Here is a 14,912-nt window from a genome sequence, read left to right as displayed (position 1 = left end):
TGCCACCTGACTACTTCGGGGACCAATTTTGTATCCAGCGGAGGGTTCTGGGGACTCATTCACCCATGCATTCCCTACGCCGGCCACCAGTTCTTTCTCCCCGTCGTTGTCAACATGGTAAGAGCATCCATCCACATATACAGTGGGCATTCCCTCACACTTGTCTTCTTCAAAGACTTTGTGTGGGGAATTAAGGTATGCCTCCGTGTTGTCCTTTATTTTTAGACTTTCGTCCTCGAGACAGTTTTCTCTGGCACAATCATGCAAGTCAGCCAGACCTTGCGTGAGTGGACTCTTCTTGTTTTGGCCATATCGGACCTCCACAGGAAAGCCTTGCATTGACAGAATCCAGGAAGTAATTCGGGAATTACTCACATTTCCGTCCCGGATTCTGTCACTTTGGAGATATTGCAGAGGCTGGTGTGGAGTCTCCACTATGATATGTTCCCCCTGGATAAACGGGCGGTAATTCTTCAATGCCCACACCGTTGCCAGGAGTGCCTTCTCACAATCGTTGAATTTTTCCTCCACAGAGGATAAAGTTTTGCTCGCATAGGAGATTACTTTATTGACCTTGTCATGCTTCTGGTATAATACTGCCGTCAAGCACGTATTAGAGAACCCCGTCTCCAGGAAGAACTCCTTGTTTCTGACAGGGTAAGCTAGGCAAGGCGCTTGTGAGAGGCTTCTTTTGAGTTGTTTTACCGCCTCGGCTTGTTCTGGACCCCATTCCCACTTGCCCCCCCCCCTTCAGGAGATGAATCAGGGGTCTGGTGATCTCTGCGTAGCCCTCAATGAACTTTCTGCTGTAATTAGTCAGTCCAAGGAGGCTCCTTAGTTCCCGCAGAGTTGTGGGGTCCTTCAGTTTCTGAAGTGCTTCCACTTTCTTTTCCTGGGGACAGAGGCCCTGAGGAGTAATCTCATTCCCCAAGAAATTAACACGGGTTCTACACCACTGTGCTTTCTGAAAGGAAAGTTTTGCTCCGGTGGCCCTCAACTGTGTCAGAACATAACGGATCTCCGCTATGTGTTCCTCCACAGATGAACTTTTGATGAGGACATCATCTACATAAGCCAGGTTACCCCTCGCACCCAGGTCGGGCATGGCCTTATGTAGGAAAATATTGAATTCATTGCCGGAGTTGAGGTATCCGAAGGGAGTCCGGGTCCATGTGTACTGCTGGCCCCCAAAGGTAAAAGCCAGCTTGTATTGGTCCTCCCTACTGACAGGCACAGTCCAGTATCCATTGGTCAGGTCTATTGCAGTGAATACCTGTGACCCCTGGATCTGGGCCAGCCCTTGGTCAATGTAGGGCAGAGGCCATCGGGAAGTATGGACCCGTTTGTTGAGCTCCCTGAGGTCGGCGCAGAGTCTCCACTGGCCGTTTGGCTTCAATATTCCCAGCACCGGATTATTGAAGGTGCTGTGGACTGGACGGATTATTCCCCGGGACTCAAGGTTCTTAATTATTTCAGTAAGGGACTCCATTGATGCGAGAGGCAAGCGATATTGCTTCACAAACACAGGAGTCATGCCAGGGTCCGTGGGGATTGTGGTTGTGTGGATGTCAGTGCGACCACAGTCATATGAGTCTACCGCAAAGAGATCTTGGAAAACCAAGAAAACTTGTTTCAACTTTTGCTTTTGTTCCAGAGTCACACAGGCATCAGCTAGGTTGACTCTCTCTTCCACCATCTGCCTGAAGCCTGGAAAGACTTCTGGTTTGGCTATCTCCGCGGCCTCCTCCAGCTGGGTGGAGAAGTCCCTGGTCAGAGTGCTGATTTGGACCGGAGGCTTCAGGTGGGAAAGGCAGCCCTCATGGACCTGGAAAATCACCTCATCCCTCCTGAAGTCACAAGTCACATCTTCCTTACCATAAGGGCAGGAAGTGTACACCAGGAAGTTCCCCCCATGCCGGGTAAAAATCCTGTCTGGTGTTGTATTGTCATCACTGTCACTGTCAAAACAGTCCTTGGGGATTGGTCCTAACAGTTCATTTCTAAGATCAATGGAGAAATGTTGGTCATCAACCGCCATTCCAATAATGGTGCCTGCGGCTAGAGTAATACCCTTTAAGTCGCTGTTATCCACCTCTATTGGAATGGTGTCATGTTCTATGTTGACTAATGGTGTTGGGTTTACCCCCAACCCTTGCTGTTGGAGAGAAGCATTTAGATGTATGTAAGCATCAGGGTTTTTCAACTCTTGTCCCCTTTTAACTTTCACTTCCAGGGAGAATTGTCGGGTCCTTTCTGGGATGGTGACTTCCTCTTTAGTCTGAATTTCAACTGCATAAGGTAGCAATTGAGCTGAACTAAATGCTTTTTCTTGATCATCAAAGCCCATGGGATTATCCGCTAATCGGGACCAAGCTTTGAAGTTTATTAGGTCCAAACTAATGGCAAAGCGATTGAGAATGTCACTGCCTAAGTAAAAGGCGGCAGGGACGTCTCGCACGACCCAACAATTGTGGACTATGCTCTTGTTGCCAATGGAGATTTTGAGCATACACCTGCTTGGCAGGAGATGTTTGGAATTAGGTGCTTCCAGGTCCATTTCCCATTTGTCTATCAGTTTGAAGGTGGGAATGGCTGGATCTTTTGGGAGTTGGCGGAACATGGCTTCGCTGATGAAGCATTACCGTTGTTCACACACACTCGAGCGAGAACAGAGTCCTTCCCATCATTTAACTGAACAGGGATGAACAACTGCTCTCCAATTTGCTGAATCTCAGCCAGGCTCTGAGCTGATTTCACATCTTTCTGGACTATAGGAGTGGGAGTTTCTGATTGTGGATTAGTATAGAATTTCAGAGTGTTTCCTTCCAGCGTGGAATACCACTTTAGACTGGAAGGAAGGTTGATTTTCAGAAATAGAGAGGACCCCCCATCACCAGTCTGTTGTCCTACTGCTATTACTGTCACGTCTGGAATTTGGTTGTTCTGGAAGTGAAATTCTACTTGGTCAGATTTTTGTTCAACCATGTGGCATGTGCCGTTTAAACTAACATGGTTGACACTCTGTTTTAATTTTATTGGTCGGCTAGTCTGGGTCCAGAGGACCTTGTTTACGCAATCTATTAGGGGTGACAACCTTCTCAGGAGGTCATTCCCTAGTAAACAAGGGGTGCCCTCTGGGGTCACAACTATGACCGGGTGTTTCAACTTGTGTCGCCCGATCTTAATGTCCAAGTCTGCCGTCCCCTCGACGGGAATTTCCTTCCCGTCAAAGTTCTGCAGTTGTCCAGGAAGAGAGGTGAGAGGAATTTGGTAATTCTCTCCCCTTCCTGCATTCAGTTCGTCAAAGGCCCTTCTGGACAGAAGGGTAGCTTGAGATCCAGTGTCCACCACCGCTGAGATTGTACCCTGCCCCTGTACTTGTACCGGGGCATAATATCTTCCCTCCTTCTCCTCAAGGGGGCACAGATAATGTACATTTTTGGACAACTGGTGGGCTAACTTTCTGGTCCTGGACATCGCGAGAGAAGAATTTTGGGCAGAATTCTGTGGAGAGCCTTGGGAATCTGAAAGAAAAATTTGGCAACTGGAGATCAGAGCCATTGTGGGTTCCCCTGGTTCCGGTTCTGGGCCGCCCCCCCCCTTTTTGGAGGCAGTCACCAGGATGGGTTTGAACCAGGGGATTTTCTTGCTGTTGGTTCTGGGATGAGATGGTGGGCGGCGGTAGCTCAGTCTCCACATCTCCCCAGTCTGGATTTGCATCCCTAGGGACCCATTTTTCTTTGGGAGGAGTTCCCCCCTCTCTGAAGGAGAAGATCCTTTTCCCAGGATCCTCTGAGGATCGCTCTCCCTCAAATTGGAAGATCTGTATCTCCTCCTCAAATTGAGTCTGTTTGGGTCTTTTGTTTCTCCTACCCCCCCTCTGCTCCTTAGGAGGCAGACTTTCAGGGGCAAGAGATTTTGTTTCCGGTTCCTGGGTTTCCAGGGGCTGTTTACAAGTGAGGAAGGAAGCTTCCTCCAAGGCTTTACACCCCCCTTCCCCTTGTGCCTCCTCCCTGGGAACCGGTGAGTTATCGGGGTGCTGCCCCCGTCATTGTTCTGGAGCACCAGGTCCAGAGTTGGGTGCGTTCTGCGCCGGCACGCCCATCTGAGGGTTCTGCTGAGCCCTCAGTATGTGACCCAGATCCCGCGCCATGTTTTGAACCTGGCGCTCTAACTGGGAAACCCGCTCAGGCTGATACGGGGCCCTGTTTTCTCCCCTGGGCTGATCCCGGGAAGGGTAGCTGTCCCTCCTCTGGTAATACCCCGGGTTGGGAAGATTTGGGTACCCCTCCACCCTTGGCCTCCCCTCTCCCGGATTCAGTGGTCTGGGCTCAGGGAATTGGGGAAAGAAGGATGGATGGTTTTGGGGCTGAAAGTCGGGTGGATATCTGGGGAAAAAGTTCTGCCCAGGGTTTGGTAAATTTCTGCCCTCCTGTGGGAAGTTTGGAGGGAAGTTCCCTGGGTTAGGTGCTTGGCTGGATCCCCCCCCTTGGGCTGGAGGAGTCCACACATAACCCAGGATGGGTCGATTTCCCTTGTAACGGGGACTTACATAATCAGGAGAGCGAGGGACCCCATTTGTGGGGCTGCCTCCTTGGCTCCCTGTCTGTGACTGGCCCGAAGACCTTCTGGGCCTAGCATTATTAGGTGCAGGCAGGTTTTTAGGCCCCCCATCTCCAAATCCAAAACGGGGGTGACCTTTACCTCTGCCACCTTGGCAGCAACAGGGGTGCTGTTGGCTTTGGGGTTTTTCTGGGCATTACTTTTGCTATCTATCGGTTTCTGCACCTCATAGATCCGGGTAGCCTGTTCAATGACCCAGTCTAAAGATCTTTTCTCGTGAAAATCCCTCACGAGCTGGGTCATGATATATTTGGGCAAGGCATGGAAAAACGTATTTATAAATTCTCTGCTATCTGTGCGCACCCTTCTGGTGGTCTGCGCAAAAGCACGCTTTAACTCCTGCACAAATTCTTGTGGGGCCTGATCCTCCCCACATTGCAAATTGTAGGCTGCCTTGCGAGCCTCTTGAGGATTTCTGTGAACAGAAAAATGTTTCAAGATGGCCGCCTTATAGGTGGACCATCTTAAATGATTTTGGTCCTCCAGCCCCGCAAAGAAACTGGAGTATTCCGGGGAGAAGGTCCACTTTACATATTGAATACAGCTTTGGCTGTCCTTCATATGGAAAGTCTCCATCATTTGCTCAAACAACTCTAAGTGCTCCCAAACAGAATACTTAGCGTTCTTATGGTAAGGCGTGATGACGCTCCTGATCGCCTTAATCTGCTTTAAAGGGTCCTTAAGCAAGGCCCTTTTTGTCTTATTGGCCCTTTTGGTCCGGGTAACCCTGGTCCAATCGTCCTCGGACTCAGAGGCACTGCTCCCAGAGGTTCCCGTCTGTTCTTCCAGGTTTTCCCGGATTCTGCGAGCCTGGGAATGGCTGGCAGAATGTGCGGACCTGGTCTCCTGTGTCCTGCGCAGTTCAGAGGAGTCTTCAGATTCCTCCTTGCTGCCAGGATTTGATGGGTACCCCCTCCACTGACCTAACTGGGCAGAGGTTTTCAGGATGCCCTTAATGGGCCTACTCTCCTGGGGTTCCCCATTGAACTGTACTGTACTTGGGTGCCCATACCCGGATGCCCACCCCTCCATTCCTGAGTGGTACTGGCCTATGAGCCCCATACTCTTAGCTGGATAGTAATCTGCCATCCCTGCGGCCCTGTGCTCATGTGCGCCAGGGGACATGGGGGTGGCAGAGTCCAGGGACTGAGAGGTATGAGGGCCTCTGGTACTAGGGCTCCTGAGGTTATGCTCCGGAGTTTCCCTTTCCCAGCGAACCTCATCTCTATCCGCCCCTGCTCCCTGTTGCAATGCAAGAGCCTGCATTTGTGCCTTCAGTTCCTCAGTTAAGGCCTTACTGGACTCTATCAGTCTCTCCTGCATCGCTACCTGTTGTTGGAGCCTATCATTGTGTTCACAGAGGGCCTCGTTTTCCCTCTGTGCTTCCTGGTTGGTCCTGGAGAACTGGGCCAGTCTTTGCTGCAGGAGGGTTACCTCCTGAGCTGTGTCCCTATTGGCCTGCTCCTTTCTTGCTAGAGCATCCTCCACCCTCCCGGTGTGCTCTAGCAAGTTCTGGTGTTCTTTTTGGAGGTCACCCAGTCCCTGGTGGGCCAGGTGATTTTCTTCCATTTTTCTTTTTAAATGGCATACTTCCTGGCCTAAGGTATCCCTTTCATGACTAAGAGCCTGCATCTGTGCCGCCAGGTCGTCCCTTTGCCTTTGGAAGGCACCAGCATTCTGGCGCTCCTGATCAAACTCTGCCTGGGTATCCAGGTCTTTCAGAATTAGTTTGTTGCTCTCCTCCTTCACTCTATCTAGGTGACTTTGCAGGATGGCTACCTGCTCCGTGCATACCCTGTTAAAGTCTAATTGTTGCTCCAGCTTTTTCTGGCTCTGCAGTAAGGAGTCCAAACTGTCTTGGTGCTCCTTCTGCAGGGCCAGAAATCTAGTATCCTGTTCTACCTTTTCCTGTTGCAGCACATCCATATCCTTCTTTATTTTAATGATGTGCTGCCTACTATCATCTTCTGACTCCTGGCTCCTCTGCAGCCTCTGCTCAGAAGAGACCAGGTCAGATTGGGCCTTCTCTAACGCCATCTGTTGCCTTTTTGCCAAATCATGGCCTTCAACACATTTATTCTGTATGGCTCCCATATATAAATATAAATATGCCGCTATCCTAACAATCTTGTCGTGTTCATCTTTGGCCTTAGGAGCCATATATAGTTCACTCAGGGCCACATGTAATGGACCCTGATCTCTCCATAAGTCTGACCCTGTTTCCGTGACCTGTTGCATGATGGCCTGCAACCAGACTGTTTGGTCCTGGTGAGTCCACTCACCTCTCACAAATAACTTATGTAAGAAGTGCTCTCTGGCTATTTTCATATCTACCAAGGTCGTCATTCTAGAGATTGGTCTCTGTCCTGACTTACAGAAGTTAGTATTTTATTTTTGCAGAACAGAACTTTTCTTGGAGTGTCCCTTTTGAGGAATGCTTCACAGCGTAATGCAGCGTGGTGATCCGACCGGATGTATGTATCCCGTCAGTTAGCACACTGTATTAAGCTGCACAAAAGGTAAATCTAACCCAACGTCTCGGCTCGAGCCCCCACTTTGTAAGAGGATTCAATTCAGCACTACAGCTAAGTTAACGCCTAGTCTAGAATACTGAATGAAAACCCTTATTGATATATCTTTAGGTCCAGTTCATGCGTTCTGGATGACTACCCCTGTATAACACCCCTCTCTTGGAATCCCCTGACCCCACTGAGCCAAGAAGTAGTTCTGTTTTGCAAGTTTAAAAGGTTTATTTGATAATTTAAAATAGATATATATATCACGCTTTATAATAAATTAATAATTGAATAGCACACTTAATCTGATATGATAAAGATCAACAACGGAGAATCTGGCACTAGCACACTTCTTATAATCAATAAGGAGTTGACATGAATGGATAAGGTGGCACGCTGGTAAATAGGAACAAAAGTATAATGTGGTAGAGGATGCTTTATGTAAGCTCAGGTGGATGCAATATTCAATGAATGCAGTACAGAAAATACTCAATATGATTTCAACCAAACAATGTAATCACTTTTCTCTGGCTATTCACCCCCCCCTCTTTATGCAATGCAAGGAAATGGGAGGAAACACACAGTTCTCAGAAATGCAATCAATGTAAATCCGTTCACCCCAGCAAGCTTAGACAACAGAAAACAGATAGGAGTTTTGAAAACACAAGCCCAAATGCTTTGATATGTGCTAGCAATGGATGAGAAATATGCTAAATTTGCTTTTAATTCCCTTTCAGAGGTTCAGGGTGAGTGGTATCTAGTTAATATTAGTCCAGGCTCACACTAGCAATGATGCAGGGATAGTTAGCAGGTTAAACGAATTTCTGGCAAGGAAAAGCAAAACTGCTGTCTTTTTACACGTGAAGAAATTTGCAAATCGCGGTAAAATTCGTGGATGCGCCGAGCGCTATTACAGAGGAACCGCAAGGACTATCTCTATTGGGGTCCTAGGAAAGCCTAGGATCTCAGCTTCCAAATGAAAGTTATTGCAAGTCTCTAGCCCAAACGGTTGCGGAGATATGACCGATTTACTAGAGGTCGTTTTTGGTTTTTGCAAATTTTAAACGCACAGTTTTTCAGCTTTAAAAATGATGGCAGGATAACACAATTGCTAAGCTGCAGTTCTACTTAGATTAAAAATGGATTGAATTATATGATTTTAACTAAGAGATGTGTTCTGAGTTTTGCTGAGTACTCACAAGAGATTTTGAACCGGAAAGCGGCTTTGTCACGATCTGGTCAGCAGTCTGGTCAGGTCTTCCCGGGTTCTGCTCACAGCGCCTGGCCTCTGGAACTGCTCACAGCGGTCTCGTCTGGCTCTCTCTAGGTACAGCACTGCTTTCTCTCTGCTAGGCACCGGTTCTCTGGGTCGGGTCCTGCCTTCTCTTTGGATATCTCTGTCACCGGGTTCTTGCAAAAGTTCTTGGCAAAACTCAGACGGCTCGCCCGGCTGTCTGAAGAGTTCAGTTGCAAAAATATTTTGAGGCCTGCTGACAAATACTCTTGCTGGCAGTGGCCTTTTTGGTTAAGGTTCTGAAGTCTCTGTTTATCTTGGAGTCTAAGGGTTGGCTCTTTGAAGATTGATGGAGGTAAGTATGGATTTTTCCGGCAGAGTGCGTTGCAGCAAATGGAATTGAAGGTCCCTATCTGTCCTGACTCTCTGCTTTTATGTGTTTTTGAGAGTGGGTGTGTGTGTTGCATCACTAGACTTGCCCCTCTCACTTGTCATTGGTCCAGCTTTCATTCCTCCCCTTGATTGGGGAATGAACTGTGAGTCAGAGTGATGTCATTTTATGGCTTGCCAAGAGGGCACTCCCTTGTCAGATTGCACACATTCTATATTTGATAATAAAAGACATATTTCACAGTTACACAGTTGCTTGAAATTACATATACATGGTGTGGCTGAATTTAGCCATGTCTCTGTCCAAATCTGCTCTTTCTAGGAGCTTGCATTCAGAGATGGTACATAATTGACTTTTTAACTGATTTTTCAATTTCTGACATGGACCCAACTTTACATACATGTGCGCAGGGAGTAGGGACATTAACTGATGAAGTTTCAGATTTTTAACATGCACACATTTAGAGTAATATCCACTTTTCCGCTGACACCCCCCTGTACATACCACCGGTTCTAAAAACCTCTTAAACTGTTGGCAGAAAAATCACAAGAATTATGGTATCATTTATAAAATTTTCACATGTCCGCACCATGAGTTATTAATCTTTTTCTAAACAATATTCTGGCTACAAAGGGGTGTGGTTTTCTCTCAGCACAAGGTAGAAATACTGGTTAATCCAGTTCTGCCAAGCCAGCTTGCTCTCACAGGCAGTGCCCCTCCCAGCTTCTGCCAAGAGGAAGCTACATTTTACGACTGCGTAATAAAACCTTTGCCTGAGTGAAGAGGGCTTTGTTCACTCTCCTGCAGAGCACAGGTAATTCAATTATCAGATAGATGGCATATCCTTAGTGTGGGCAGCAAAAGGAAGGTTGGCCTGGGAACACAGTGGTGACTCAAGTTTCACTCCTGATGGGGGTAGCTGCCAAGCAAAATCAAGTTCCTTAAGCCAGACCTTCAGCTAACTGGCAGGTTTTTTGTTGCTTTTTAACTTAACTTGCAATTTTACACATGCAGCTAGGATGCTGAGTCTAAGTGCAAAACTATGACATTTCAACAGTTACAAAGGCATGTGATACCAAACATAGGTCACTCATTTAATCTAAACATTTTCGATTTTAGTGTCTTTAAATCCAGTGCAACTTAAACTGCTGCAATCCACAGCTCAGCCAGTCTTGTTATAAACCTTGTCTTATGATCTTCATTTCCCAGATTTTGTAGGCACACAAAACTCCATTCTGCCAAATGTCTGCTGGTGTTCAGTAAATATTTTGCACATATTGCAATGTTTGAAAATAGGCATTTTGACTTGCCTTCAGGGAAACAGAGTGGTTTTAAAACGCCGGCTTTTGGATAGTGGTGAGTACTGGTACTGCACCCATTTTTGGGATTTAACAAATGAATTCCCCACAATTCTAAGTTGCATTTGGCAATCAGCATTGCCATTCCCAATGGTTTCAGACTACTGTGCGGGTAGTCCAATGGTGGTTTTAAAGCGCTTTGAAGCTAACCGGCGCTACTGTTTTTCCTTTGGCAACCCATTTCCCTCATGGCAACCCGGCCTTTCATTCTCGCACTGGTGGGTGGCAAGTGAGGCAACCATTTTAGTGTGCGCACAAACTGCGCAGCTTTCCTGGATTTCGGCGCACATGTGGGTTTTCTGCCATCTTGAATTTTCTAAGCCCACAGCACCAAATGTTGTGGCATGATAGCTTAAACGTGGGTCAGGACACCCAACAAGCCCCCCCACGCGACTGCACTTTGAATTTGAGTCGATGGGGTGTCGCGTGCCCAAGGGTTTTGACCCACGCACCGGTCTGTCCGCATAATCTTCTTCCTACTCTGTAGATGGCACAGTTCAGCATCTTCTTCTCCATCCGGTACTGATCGATCGGTTCTCCTCGCCGGTCCTGATGGGAATATTGGGCGGTCCACTGGGCCCATTGGATCTTCGTTCCCGGTCTCCGGATCACCCTCCTCGGCCCGTCTTCAGGTTTTCTTTCTCCTAGGACGACAAAGGAAGAGCGGCAATACCTACTCATAGACGTTTTTCCACCACTGTTGAGATAGTGGGGCAGCATATGCATTTCATCATAACGAAACATTACATTCTTATTTTGAAAAACAGTATGACTAAGAGACAGTTTCATGCAAATCACAATATTTTAGAGACTAGATGTGGTATGTTTTATGATTGGAAATGAATTAGTCTGAGACAGTACCCGCTAGGATTCCAGAGGATTCCTCCAGTTGTTGCAGAGTGTGCCTGGGATGGCAACATTTTAACTGGTTTATGTGGACCCACTTGTCTTCCCCCTCTGCCGAACCGCCTTTGGGGATGTGGATTTTGTAGGCCACAGGTGAGATCTTGTCGATGATCTCAAAGGGTCCTTTCCATGTAGGCAAAAATTTGCGCTGCTTGGCCTGGTTCCTTTGGAAGTTGTATAGATAGACCCGGTCCCCCACCTGATATTCCTTCCTGGAAGTCTTCAGGTCATAGTGGGTCTTCATGCTATCAGCCGATCTTTCTAGATTCTGCTGAGCGTAAGCAAAAGCATGTTGGAGGTGTTTCCTTAAATTCTCCACATACTCATGAGTAGTGGAGGCATTTATCAGTGTCTGCTCTTGGGTCCTGTAGAGCAAATGCTGCGGAAGCACCATCTTGCGCCCAGTCATCAACTCAAATGGTGACATTTTGGTTGCAGATGAAGGGTTAGATCTGATAGCCATTAGGACCAGAGGTAATCGGATATCCCAACTTGGCCCAGAATCTGCCACAAACTTCTTTAATATGCTCACAATTGTCCGGTTATATCTCTCTACTGCCCCAGAAGAAGCTGGTCTATAAGCAATATGCAGCTTTCTCTTGACCCCCAGTATCTCCCACATATTTGTCATTACTTCACTGGTGAAGTGGCTACCTCTGTCTGACTCAATCCTTTGAGGTAGACCAAAACGGGAAAAGATGTGGTTAATCATCAAGGCAGCTGCCGTTTCTGCCTTGCAGTTTGGGGCTGGGAGACATTCCACCCACTTGGTAAACAAGCATGCCACAGTCAACATGTACTTATTCCCCCTAGCCGAGCGAATCACAGGGCCTACAAAGTCGATTTGTAAATCTGACCATGGCAGTGTCATCCCCCGCTTTTGTAAAGGCGCCCGGTGTGTGAGGGATGTCGGCTGAAATTGTGCACACACAAGACAACCCTTCAAATATTGGTTGAGGTCCTGGCCCATGTGTGGCCAGTATGCAACCTCTCTTAAGATTTCCAGTGTTGTGTGAAACCCCCTATGACCGGCGGTGGCCGCATCATGGGTGTGACTTAACATCAGGCTTCGGAATGAGGTAGGAACCACCCACTGATCGTGGCCAGCTTTGGATTTCCTTACCAACAAACCGTCTTGGATCCGGAACATTTTTGGACATTTCATCAACACTCTTAGGTCCTCTTTCCCAATGTAATCGGTATCCGTCAGGGGAAAGTTCTCAGGGTCCTCAAGGTGCTGGTAAAATTTACCAATTATTGGATCCCCCTTCTGAGCAGTAATCAAATCAGCATCAGGGGTCTCCTTACTCCATTGTGCAATTGAAAGGTCGTTGTGAGCATTTGTTTGGGACCTAGTGATGGCAGTGACCTGGATTTCCCCCAACAGGGACTCAATCTCAATTAGATCCCCTTGGATGGCCCCGGTTTTGGCCAGCTGATCAGCTAAGTCATTTCCAGTTTTGTCTGGTCCCTCTACTTTGGAATGACCCTTGATCTTTTTCCAATAGATGGTCATCTCATTCGAGGTGACCAGATCATCAATGTTTTGGATCAACTTCCCATGTTTCAAGGGTTTGTTGTTAGCACATAACATGCCTCTGGTTTTCCAATTAACCAGGTGCTCCACGAACCCGTTCCGTACATAATCCGAATCTGTGATTATGACCAGTTCGTGGAGTTGATGCTGGACAGCAGTGAGGATGGCCTGATGCACAGCCATCAATTCTGCCACCTGACTACTTCGGGGACCAATTTTGTATCCAGCGGAGGGTTCTGGGGACTCATTCACCCATGCATTCCCTACGCCGGCCACCAGTTCTTTCTCCCCGTCGTTGTCAACATGGTAAGAGCATCCATCCACATATACAGTGGGCATTCCCTCACACTTGTCTTCTTCAAAGACTTTGTGTGGGGAATTAAGGTATGCCTCCGTGTTGTCCTTTATTTTTAGACTTTCGTCCTCGAGACAGTTTTCTCTGGCACAATCATGCAAGTCAGCCAGACCTTGCGCGAGTGGACTCTTCTTGTTTTGGCCATATCGGACCTCCACAGGAAAGCCTTGCATTGACAGAATCCAGGAAGTAATTCGGGAATTACTCACATTTCCGGCCCGGATTCTGTCACTTTGGAGATATTGCAGAGGCTGGTGTGGAGTCTCCACTATGATATGTTCCCCCTGGATAAACGGGCGGTAATTCTTCAATGCCCACACCGTTGCCAGGAGTGCCTTCTCACAATCGTTGAATTTTTCCTCCACAGAGGATAAAGTTTTGCTCGCATAGGAGATTACTTTATTGACCTTGTCATGCTTCTGGTATAATACTGCCGTCAAGCACATATTAGAGAACCCCGTCTCCAGGAAGAACTCCTTGTTTCTGACAGGGTAAGCTAGGCAAGGCGCTTGTGAGAGGCTTCTTTTGAGTTGTTTTACCGCCTCGGCTTGTTCTGGACCCCATTCCCACTTGCCCCCCCCCTTCAGGAGATGAATCAGGGGTCTGGTGATCTCTGCGTAGCCCTCAATGAACTTTCTGCTGTAATTAGTCAGTCCAAGGAGGCTCCTTAGTTCCCGCAGAGTTGTGGGGTCCTTCAGTTTCTGAAGTGCTTCCACTTTCTTTTCCTGGGGACAGAGGCCCTGAGGAGTAATCTCATGCCCCAAGAAATTAACACGGGTTCTACACCACTGTGCTTTCTGAAAGGAAAGTTTTGCTCCGGCGGCCCTCAACTGTGTCAGAACATAACGGATCTCCGCTATGTGTTCCTCCACAGATGAACTTTTGATGAGGACATCATCTACATAAGCCAGGTTACCCCTCGCACCCAGGTCGGGCATGGCCTTATGTAGGAAAATATTGAATTCATTGCCGGAGTTGAGGTATCCGAAGGGAGTCCGGGTCCATGTGTACTGCTGGCCCCCAAAGGTAAAAGCCAGCTTGTATTGGTCCTCCCTACTGACAGGCACAGTCCAGTATCCATTGGTCAGGTCTATTGCAGTGAATACCTGTGACCCCTGGATCTGGGCCAGCCCTTGGTCAATGTAGGGCAGAGGCCATCGGGAAGTATGGACCCGTTTGTTGAGCTCCCTGAGGTCGGCGCAGAGTCTCCACTGGCCGTTTGGCTTCAATATTCCCAGCACCGGATTATTGAAGGTGCTGTGGACTGGACGGATTATTCCCCGGGACTCAAGGTTCTTAATTATTTCAGTAAGGGACTCCATTGATGCGAGAGGCAAGCGATATTGCTTCACAAACACAGGAGTCATGCCAGGGTCCGTGGGGATTGTGGTTGTGTGGATGTCAGTGCGACCACAGTCATATGAGTCTACCGCAAAGAGATCTTGGAAAACCAAGAAAACTTGTTTCAACTTTTGCTTTTGTTCCAGAGTCACACAGGCATCAGCTAGGTTGACTCTCTCTTCCACCATCTGCCTGAAGCCTGGAAAGACTTCTGGTTTGGCTATCTCCGCGGCCTCCTCCAGCTGGGTGGAGAAGTCCCTGGTCAGAGTGCTGATTTGGACCGGAGGCTTCAGGTGGGAAAGGCAGCCCTCATGGACCTGGAAAATCACCTCATCCCTCCTGAAGTCACAAGTCACATCTTCCTTACCATAAGGGCAGGAAGTGTACACCAGGAAGTTCCCCCCATGCCGGGTAAAAATCCTGTCTGGTGTTGTATTGTCATCACTGTCACTGTCAAAACAGTCCTTGGGGATTGGTCCTAACAGTTCATTTCTAAGATCAATGGAGAAATGTTGGTCATCAACCGCCATTCCAATAATGGTGCCTGCGGCTAGAGTAATACTCTTTAAGTCGCTGTTATCCACCTCTATTGGAATGGTGTCATGTTCTATGTTGACTAATGGTGTTGGGTTTACCCCCAACCCTTGCTGT

This window comes from Ambystoma mexicanum, chromosome 4q (genome assembly GCF_040938575.1).
Source record: "Ambystoma mexicanum isolate Mex_15411 chromosome 4q, UKY_AmexF1_1, whole genome shotgun sequence".
In the NCBI taxonomy this organism is placed as follows: domain Eukaryota; kingdom Metazoa; phylum Chordata; class Amphibia; order Caudata; family Ambystomatidae; genus Ambystoma; species Ambystoma mexicanum.
The sequence above is the reverse complement of the archived record's forward strand: the minus strand, read 5'-3'. Positions refer to the sequence as shown.